General features: G+C 42.0%; 1 long non-coding RNA gene across 1 annotated transcript; it reads right to left on the bottom strand.

Annotated features, from left to right (window-relative positions):
- Positions 1–1,750: 1,750 nt before the first annotated feature.
- Positions 1,751–7,260, bottom strand: LOC123034102. Its single transcript, XR_006416692.1, has 4 exons — positions 6,801–7,260; positions 4,776–4,837; positions 2,939–3,075; positions 1,751–2,051 (listed from the first exon to the last, which is right to left on the bottom strand). It is a non-coding gene; the product is annotated as an uncharacterized LOC123034102 (long non-coding RNA).
- Between the last annotated feature and the right edge of the window lie 2,453 nt (positions 7,261–9,713).

The raw sequence follows: 9,713 nt of genomic DNA, 5'->3' as shown, positions 1-9,713 counted from the left end.
TTACACAACAAGCCAGTTTGAATATGCAAAATATTGAATAAACAAACAATGGCTTAGTGTGCTATGAAAACAAGCTCTTTGTATTGGATTCAGATGACAATACAAACCAGATATGTTTATTGCTGTCACAATAAACCGTGTTTTATTGCAAAGTCTGAAGACAGCTACTCATAACCAGTAGCAAACATACTTTATGTATATTATTTTTATTTGGTGGATTAGTATGCTTCCTTTCACTATAAAATTCCAAGTACTGGAAAGTAGCAATTCATAAAACATCAATAAATTCAAAAGATCTAATAATAATATTTATTATAAGACTTTTTTCAGAAAAAGATCCAATTTGTCTTACAACAGGAATTAAAACATACAAAACTTTAAATTTATTGTTAAAATAAAGCAATTCAGTACCAATACCTGATGAGCCATCTAGTTAAATAAATTAACTAACTAATCAAAACAGTCATCTGCGAAGCATGCCAAAACACTTGGGCAAATAAGAAAGGTTTTTCTTGAAGCTGGAAAAATATCAGGGATATTTGGTACCTGGTGTTTTCTGAATATCCTATTTGTGAGGTTACCACAACTGAGAAAGACTTCTTCCCCAGCACCACCTGCCTAACTTTAGGTGTTGGGTGGACTTGGATGAGAGCCTCCCATAACCTTGGTTCTCTGCCTCTATGGCCTTATCTACTGAACACCCCATATCCTGGAGTGAATTAGTCCAGGCTTACCTGGACTTAGTTATTAGACTGCAGTGTGCATTTTAACGGTTCTAAAAGGAACATTGTAACAGCTGCAATCTGCTTTTAGTCCAAACTCTGTCCCGCATTTACAGTTAAATCTGCCCTGTGCCAACAGCAACCAAAATCCCTTTACAAAAATATATTTGATTGTATAAATATCTTGGTTCTTTTATTCTGGTGTTTCTTTTATTCTGCCTGTTCATAAAATTTATACATATCCAAGTCTGTAAATGTTTTCCTCACATTGTATGTGGCCACTAAAGAAAGAGGTTTCCCTGTTATGGCAATCTTCATGGAACATCATACCTATAGGGTTGTGACTGGCATGTGTTTTGTGCCAGGGCAACGTTATTGTGTTTGCCTGAGCATTTTAAGGACCCAATCCCACAGTCTTTACGCACAGGCTAGACAGTTGCAGGATGGGTCAAAGTGTTCCAGGACTGCAGGTGGGACTCAGATCTTGGAGCACCCTCTACCTGGCATGATTCTTGCCACACTGCCTGCAGCTTCAAAGTCAAAAGTTCTTTTCAGGGTACAGAGAGGGGAGAAGTGAGAATTCACTGGGATGTGTGGGATCTCTGTGGTGCCTCAGCCCTTTTTCTTTCTGAGCAGGGGCAAAAGACATAGGTGGCTGAAATCGCTGTCTATGTCTTTTGCAGGGTGGGAGAAATGAGAAGGCAGTCCTTGCCTCTGCACTTCTCCCATGCTTGACTGAATACAGATAATCCTCCAAGTTGGGAGGGTTATGAGCAGCCACACTGGATGATGTCCTAGAACACAATCCTTCAGGAGCGATGCCCACTAGAAGGATGGTTCTGATCTCAGACAGCTGGAGGTTACAACCCTGCCTGCAGACTCTGAGGGGTAGATCCCCAGTATCCTATTGGCTAGGCGAGGTCTAGGGGCCAGAGAGTTACTCTTTTAGTTCATTCTACTGTATGAACAAGCAATAAAAGGGGTTTATTATTGTATTCTCTATGTATTGTATTGTTTTGTATTTTAATTTGGGTTATACTTATATTTCCTGCCCTGATATCTATTTGATGAAGGATGCTTTATGAATTTTTAATTAATAAATTAAATGAATATAAGCTGCAGAGTTTAAAATATCTAATTAAAATCACTCAACTGGTAGGCCAAAAGCTAGCTGTCAGTTTTTCTGCCAGCAAAGTGTTATCAAACATTCTTCTTAAGGGAGTAACTGTGACATCTAGGTGCCACTTGGAATGGGCCAATCAATCCATGTTAGTTTTCCATGATGATGTGTTCATTCATATTTCTGATGCATCCGGTTTTAGCATCAATCTACAAGTATATAAGAAGTATTTAAATACTGAGTTTAATTATCTTCTCACAAAATTCTATGATCTAAGTACACTTGCTTTCAAAATACATAGTTTTGAATGTCATATCACAAAATATGCATTTTATAGACACCTGGGTTTTTTTTTTTTTTTTAGTCAAGAAGTGCTTTGGAGGCATGTGACATTCAAAGAACAATCCATATACTATTCTAGGAAGTGGGGATCAGGCCAGTATGCTTGTGGACCAGAAATTAATAAATGAATAAATCCTCAAGCATAACTTGAGGGTGCCACTACTGAGAAGTCCCACTAAATGCATTTCTCACTTTTTGGTAGGGTACATGGGAGAACCACATTGCAGATCATAGCTAGAGTATTGAGAATCTCAGGTTTCTTTTTGAAATGAAATTCTCTAGTACAGAAAAAAGAAACCTTAGAAACTAAGTGACTGTGTATTCTGAAGACTCAGAAATCAAATCCCCCGCTAAAAAAAGACACATAAGAAGCTGTCTTTCACTAATTTCAGATTACCAGAAAATTGAGAGCTCACTTGCTTCTTATGGTTTCCTTAATAACATCTTATCAGAGGCCAAGATGCTCTTGCTCTCAGAGCATTCTTTCTTTAATAAATTCTGCATATGTTCTGAAACCCAAGACCCTACTCAAGGGAGTAACATGAAAGTATCCAAAGGCAAGCTTAGACGGAAAACAGGCCTAGAGCTCCTAGCATGCCTCTGAGTTAGGTTGACTTTACTGATTTTATTTGGAATTCTGTGTATGATTGTTAGCCTCCTTTGCCCCCTTTTATCTTCTCCAACCTCCTGCTGCAAAAAACTTTCTGTTTCATATTCTGACATTTTGGCTATATTTTAAAGGGGAATTTCTTACCAAAAACTCATTCCTGTGTGAAGAACTGCTCTGCTGCAAAGCAACCACTTTTTTCCTTAGTTTTTGATAAGCTCTTTGTGCTTGAATTTTGAGCAAGAGAATCCAACCATTCTTCTTCTTTTTTTCCTAGACCTGAACTGAAGGGAAGGATATTTGTTAATGGAGCTCAGAAACTCCTCAAGTAGTTCAACAGACTAAGGAAGGGGAATATAGCCATTTTGATCCCCAAGGCCATAGCATACTGGCTGTACATACACATGCGCACACATGGAATCTGTTCCTAGATCAACCCCCCCCCCTTTTTTTTACAGTGGTGGCAGCCTCTGGACGCCTCTGGTTGAGGCAGGGTGAGCCACCTATGGGACTCAATTTTGTCTTTGCACCCTTGGACAAAGGTATGTCCAGTTAGGGTCAGTACACTTGATGGTGGCAACCTATCAGTAATTCCTTTTTGAGGAACCCTTGGGAAGAAGAAGTCCACCAGGGAGATAACTTAGCAACAGGGAGAAGATGAGGAGAACTAAGATAGGCAGGAACTTGCTTGATTACAAGTTACATAATGTTAGCACCCTGCCTTCTGCAGTTCTGCAAGATCTCCTGGTTATAATGAAAGAAGCAAGAGTGGGCCCAACTTTTGCAGAGTGGCAGAACCCCACTCAGTGGTGAACAGGCAAGAACACTGGCCCAACTGCCCCAGTATGGTGTTCTTGAATGAGGTCTGAGCCTTTGGTGGCCTGTGCTATGAACTACTGTGTCTAGGCAACAGGTATTAAGCTTGCACTGTAAGATAAGATATGCTCACTTATTAGAACATGCATGTAGAGTAACCCCTCTGTCTGGCAATCCATGCATTTCTGAGTGAATGTTTTTGTCGTTAAATTTTAATAAGTGTAAATTAAGCTTTCAGCTGAGAACTGCCACTTCTAGTCTCACATCAGAAACTGCATAAATCATAGCATCACCCAAGAAGTGCAAGATTGTCCACCAGCTGTTGTTGCTTGGCATACGCCATGTTCATGCACTTTCTTTTGCAAATTATATTAATTATGTGTAAATAAAAAAAGATGTGAATTTGCCAGAAAGCACTGAAGCATGTCACGAGCAGGATGAAGCTCTCCAGCACTGAACAAGTTGTCCACCTTTAACTTGTTAAGATGAGTGGCTCTCCTCCTTAAAGAGGGCTTTTGATTTAAACCAAAATAGGATTTAATGTCAGAATGATCAGCTGAACTTCTTTAGCCTAAGTTAGGCAGAATATCCAATTGGACAGGCATAACTCAATTGTATTATCACTGTTGGATGACATTAACAAAAAACCTGTGAAACTGTGAACTGTGATTTGCAACTCAGCCCATGAAAATTCTCCAGCCCTGAGACATGAGTGTGCCATTAGAGTTTCTCATTAGAGCAGCTACAGTTGTGGAGCAGTAACTGTGTTATCATCCCTTCCTCTGTAGCCACAGTGGGAGGAATTCTGAGAACATAATTCTGGACTAAATGTTGCTAAGTCAGTAAAGCCATTGAGTAGATATGTTGATATAGCACAAGCGCTTTATTTTAGTCCTTCATACCAAGTTGCAAATAAGTTGAGCCCACCAATTACTACAATCATTATGTTGGAAAAGCAAAAATAAAGAGCAACCCTAAAATATAGGAACAGTAGGATCAGTCGAAGTTCACAGAGCCATGTGCAGAATTTCATTATACAAAGCTTTTCAGCAGACTGGAAGTACTCTTTCTCTCTGTCTCTGATCAATGTTTCTAACCATTTCTGAACTAGATGTGCTTGTTCCTGAGCACTAACCCCCCGCTTCCATTGTGACACAATTACACTTACCAAGTTAATGGAAAACATAACTGAATCTGTCCATTATTAAAGGCTCCAGCACAACTTCTTCCCTAAACAAAAAACACACCTTGTTGGCTTTTCATTTCTGCCTGGCCTCAGTAAATGCATGTGAAACATACCATTAACAAAACCAGCCTCTTCACTTTTTCTCAGTAATCCAGGAGGAATGAGCATCCAGATGCAGTAATAAGAGCTAATTGTTGGAATTACACATAAATTACCCCTTTGCAACAGCCTTCATAACTGGAGATGAAGTTATAAACCTGCAGTTCAGGGATAAGCAACAGGTAATTTCCATAATGTTTTGCCTGAAATAGGAGGTGGACTATATAGCATTATTATGGCTGTAATTCAATGTCCTCCACGTTCAATAAATGTAAGCCATCAAACTCTAACACTTATGCATAACTAGTGCACAGTGTGCGGAAGGTGGTAGTAATTTATACTGCCTTGCACCTCACACCCTGGACTTCATCTGGACACACACTTTTGGCCATATAGTTGAAGCCCCATAGAGGGAGAGAGAGGAGGCTGTGGCACTGCTTGGAAGCTACAGGCTTCCCAGCTTCCTGGCATGCCTCTTTTCTTTCTCTCTGAGACCAATTTCCAGCCACAGAGAGCAAGCCAACCTGGATCTTTCCATGCTTGTTGTGAGGGAGTCAGAGCAGGGGCTCCAAACATGATCACAGGACCTTGGAGGTGGGACTCTTTTAATCTTTTACCTTGATGGAACTGTCTTGAAGTACCACTGAGCTAGGAGATGTAGTTTTTCATGTTTTCCCAGCAGTGATCACTCTACCTCTTCTGCTTATTGTTAAGTGATGGTGCCCAGTAGAACAATGTACTTTGTAACTATTTGTTTTTCATAAAACTGTAAGGTCCACCTTACTGGATTTGGCCAAAGATCTAATGATTTAAAAAAAACCATGCCTCCAAGAGTAACAGGCTGAATGCCCTGGAAATTTGCAAACAGGGCATGATGGAGATAGTGATCACTGATTTATCCCCAAAGTCTTATAATCAAAGTTATACCGCCTGTGGGGAAGTTTTAGAATGACTTGCATCATGATTTGTGATCCTTGTTGGAACTATGCTTAAACTAGCATTTGTCAGCAACCTTTTTCTTCACTGAAAGTAGCTTTTAGAAAAACCAGTTTCTATAGAACAGAGACAAGTTTGTCCTGTTTTCTATCATACACTGGGCAATAAAACAATAGCCTTGAAAGCTTTTAATATGATGCCGGAGAAACATCTGGCTGAACTTGTTACACTTAGCTTTAGTTTTTAATTCACTAAATCCTTAAGCACTGCAAGGGGTCGACCAGGGTCCCCAGCACAGCACCCATTGATACCAAAGCACTGCAGGAATGTCCTGTGGTGCCCAAAATGCTCTCCATCCTGCCCATTTTCTCTTTGGAAAATGTTAGGGTAGTCTTTCTTCACATTCAAAGCATGGTGTTAGGAGAGATTTGCAAATACCATGGACTGCAGAAAGATGAACACGTGGGTCCTAGACTGAATCGAACCAGAGTTTTTCCTAGAAGCAAAAATGGCAAAACTGAAGCTGTCATAATTGAACACACCATGTGAAAGCAAAACTCCCTGCAGAAGAAAGTAGAAGGCAGAAGAAGGAAAGGAAGTCCAAATATGCGATTGACTGAGACCATAAAGGGAAGCCAATTCTTTGAATTTGTATTAACTGAGCAGGGGTGTCATGATACGGCATTTTGGGAGGGCTTTCACTCATAGGGTCATCGTAAACAAGTCTATTTCTTTCCCTTTCTAGTGTCTAACTTTTCTCTCTCTCTCTTCTATCTCTTTGCTACTTCCCCTTCCCTCAATCCCAGCCTCTAGCTTCACTATAGGTGGTTCAAATGACAACAAGCCACAGTGATTTTTTGCAGATGGTCTGTTGTATCATCTGAACCCTACTGTGATAATTTGATGTGGTACATTTGTTTTTTAGAAACCATGATAAGAAACAACAGTCTGTTCTATGGTTTCCATGCTTACCATAATTTCTCCAGTTGTTTGAACCCAGCAGGATGATTGCCACAGTCCATACAGCCATCACAGAGACCCCTGGAAAGAGCAACAACTGAAAGAAATATTCCAGCCATTCAGCATATGATTACATATTGGGTCCAGTGGCTGATGAGATATATGCCAATAGTGGGAGGACTATGTGAGGAGTGTGGAAAACACACTAGTGCAAAAAAGACACGATCATTTGTCAGGCATATCTAGGCAAAACACTTTGCACTCTGGAAACCACACAGGGTTGGTTGTGATGTGTGAACCCAGCAAATTTCTCTCCTCAGTTTGTTTCTCCCTGCTCCAGTCTGCTAGTGTTGCCCTTTTCTATTCCGTTATTTCCCCTGTCCTCTCAGCCTCCAACCTTACCATTTTCATCCTTTCACCTCAGTACACACACGTGTGCACACACACACCCCCTCCCCCTCTAGCTCACCCCTCTAACCTTCCACCAGGCCCTATGACAGCTTTTATGTGACTAGCCACATCCTGTTGGGGAGAATTTTGCAGTGCCATCCACAGCAGTTTTGCAATTTCCCACATGTGTTCACAAGTCCAAAAAGGCTGGGGACCCCTTGGGTAGAAAATAGCAGCATTATATTCCTAACCAGAGTCATGGATTCATGAAATGTTTCCTGTTGCATAAATAAGTTTTCCATCTTCTGAACTGGGCCTTATAGCTGTCCCTTTAAGAGTAGCTTGACCTGTTGCAATTTCGCAACTGATAATGTTTAGCTCCCTCCCATAAAAAGCTTCACCGTCCTGCCTTGGAGAAAAGGCCCTGATCCAAACCATTGCTTTACTCTTCAGCTGCTGCTATTCTTCATCATCATCATCTACAATCCAACTGAATCTAAAATAAGCATGCATAAGCTTGCCTTCATTAAGTAAATACCATTAAATTTCATTGCCTCTTAGGCCTGCTGCAAATCCAAAAAGTGCAGCTAAATTATTGTGAACAGATCCAGATAAACTTCTATGACTTCTGATTAAAAAGTCCTTAAATGCCAGTGAAAGTTAATGATCCTTTGAGGTCTAAAATGCTGCACAGTTGCTCTGCTCAAAACTACTTATCCCAGGATAGCTGCAATGAGGCCAATGGGCTTCTCCAGCATAATTGCTTTGTGAACTATGTTAACACATGGGGGGCGGGGGGGTTAAATCTCTAAGGATCTATGGCACAGGCAGCTATTTCAGACTACCTATCTTATTTTAGCCCAGTTCCATATCCACACAAACATCCTTTTGTGAAAATCATAGTAGCATCTGCTCTGGTTTGTTTCCCAGTCACTTCCTGTGTGTTAGCGCAGCAAGAGCAGAGAACGGGGCCTTTTCCATCATAGCACCTCCTTCCAAGGGAAGCATCCACAGCACAATCCTGCAATCCTTCCTAAGGCAGGAGGTTCTTCCTTTGCAGAGGTCCTTATATTTTAATGATGCCTTGGCTTGGTATTTGCACACTCTTTGTAATACTTCACTTACATAATTGAATCAAGTTTTGTTTTTTTGTTTATGAGTTAGGCTTCTATATTTTGCTTTTTTTTTCACTAAGGAAACAAAAAGGGAAAGTGCAGATTTAAAAAAAAAAAACCAAGAGCTACACCCCCTTTTCTTTGACATAGCAATGTACATGTCATGCTTTTGGTTCTGGCAGCAATAAGCAAATGTTTCAGGTTGCGATCCTAGGTATTATTACTTTGAGTAAGCTGCACTGAATTCTTAGGGCAGCTTATGTCTGAACATGCAGACACGCATTGGATCTGGCCCCTAATGTTTTCCGAAGACTAACTTATTCGGGACCATTTTGGAAAACAGTGAAGGCCAGAGACCTGCACGCACACACAAGCACTCCCCCCCCCCCCTCAGTTGCGCAGTTGGCTCTTCCTTCTCGGAGCCTTTAGGTAATCCGCGTCTCGTACAGAAAGCCGATCCGGAGGAGGAGGGGCTGGCACTCCCGCTTGGCCAGTTCCAACCGGAGAAGACAAGGGATCCCCACTGCCTGTGGCCACAAAGGCTTCCTCAGTGCCTAAAGAGCTGGCCGGCATGTGCACTGCGCCATCCCCGCCGGGTTGCTTCCACCTTTGCCTTGAAACACACTGAGAAGAGAGGTTCGCTTTTTCCCTTCTTTTCCCCTGAAGCCGGTGATGGATTTATTTCCTTAACAAAAAAGACAGAGAGTTTACAGTTCGGCTTTCACAAATGCATCTGATAGTTGTATAATCCCAGCAGGACAGGAAGATCCCACCCGCAGGGCCATTCTTCCCCCCCCCCCCCGCACCCTTTCCATCCCCACCACCCCCTTTCCGAGGCCTCAGACAGTCCTCAAACAACAACTGTCTGCGAGGCCCAGCTAATCCCTCACAGGTGACCTCAAGGCAGCCGACGCCTCTCTCTAAACTCTTGCATTCCAGAGCTTGGCTTAACCCCTCGTGCGCTGCGGAAGCGCCCCTCGCTTTGTGGCTGGAGAAGCGGAGAGGGGGCGGGATCGGAGAGAGGTAGCTCCCCCAGGTCAGGCCGGGCTGCGAGCGGAGCAGCATGGTGTTTTCTGAATCCTCCCTTCCACCTCTTTTGGTCAGAGGTTAAAAGCCTAATGTATTATTATAAAGGAAAGAGAGAGAGAGAGGGAGAAAGACTAGCATTCTTCCCTATAAATCATTCTAATGATCTCGGCACATGTGGGAGCCAGACCGTGCTGAAACCTCCTGCGCTCCTGCTTCTGTATGCTCCACGCTTTATTTACTCGCTGTAACTAGGGACTTCATGTTCAACTATCTGATAATGAGGCGCACATTTTTCCAAGAAATGACACCTATTTGCTTTCTCTTGAGAGGATGCTGTTGTGTTCTGGCGAGGGCGAATGCCCCAGTGATGTGGCGGCATGGGGCTTCATGG

Source organism: Varanus komodoensis, unplaced genomic scaffold (assembly GCF_004798865.1).
Source record: "Varanus komodoensis strain SLA01 unplaced genomic scaffold, ASM479886v1 scaffold1, whole genome shotgun sequence".
NCBI classification, from domain to species: Eukaryota; Metazoa; Chordata; class Lepidosauria; order Squamata; family Varanidae; genus Varanus; species Varanus komodoensis.
This window is presented reverse-complemented; position numbering and strand designations above follow the sequence as displayed.